The sequence below is a fragment of the Loxodonta africana genome, chromosome 8, assembly GCF_030014295.1.
Source record: "Loxodonta africana isolate mLoxAfr1 chromosome 8, mLoxAfr1.hap2, whole genome shotgun sequence".
Lineage (NCBI taxonomy): Eukaryota > Metazoa > Chordata > Mammalia > Proboscidea > Elephantidae > Loxodonta > Loxodonta africana.
In genome coordinates, this window is record NC_087349.1 from 27,235,257 (window position 1) to 27,236,255 (window position 999).

Genomic DNA, 999 nt, shown 5'->3' on the forward strand with positions numbered 1-999 from the left:
GAGTTTGGACATGAATGTTAGTGGGTTTGTGAGTTTTTTGGGTTTTTTTTTGAGGATTTTTGCATCTGTGTTCATAAAAGATATTTGGTCAGTGGCTTTGTGTTGTTTGGTGTTTTTACCAGGCTTTGAAATCAGGGTAATGCTGGCTTCTTAGAATGAGTTAGGAGTGTTCTTTCCTCTTCTATTTTTTGGCAGAGTTTGAGAACAATTGATGTTAATCTTTTAAATGTTTGGTAGAATTCACGGGTGAAACCATCTGGTCCTGGGCTTTTTCTGTTGAGAGGTTTTGGTTGTTGATTCAGTCTCTTCACTTATGTGTCTGGTGATATTTTCTATTTCTTCCCTGTGGTGCACTGGTGATTTTGTGTGTCTGCCTCACATCCTACTCTGATTACGCCTGAGGGGGTGAAGCTTGGAACACACACAGCGTTCCCAACTCCCTGAGCTGAATGTGCTTCCCGTAGACTCTTAGCTTTCTCTTTCCCTAGCTCTCTGTATCAAAATTTTCACTGCTCTGCCATTTTGCTAGTATCACTGAGCTGCTTTTGTTGTTGTTGTTGTTGTTAGTTGCCATCAAGTCAGTTCCAACTCATAGCAACCCGACAGGACAGGGTAGAATTGCCCCATAGGGTTTCCAAGGAGTGGCTGGTGGATTTGAACTGAAGAGCTTTTGGTTGGCAGCCGAGCTCTTAAATACTACAACATCAGGGCTCCATTGAGCTACTAGCCTTAATTGTTCTCTAAGATCTTTAATGTTTTCAACAACAGCCCTTAGGCACAGAGTTCTACAGATGGCCTTCCAACTAAAATCCCTCAGACAGAACTGTGGAGCTCTTTGTCTTCATGGCCCACTTGGAGAGCTCCTGTGCCACTGCCCTGGAGTTGGGGACAGGAATCTGCTTTTCTTGCAGTGACAACCCTGCTGTTTGAGTGGCTAGTGGGGTGGGGGAGGGGCTGCAGTCTCTGGTCTTTGGCTTGCCTTTCTTAACATGGAACCTT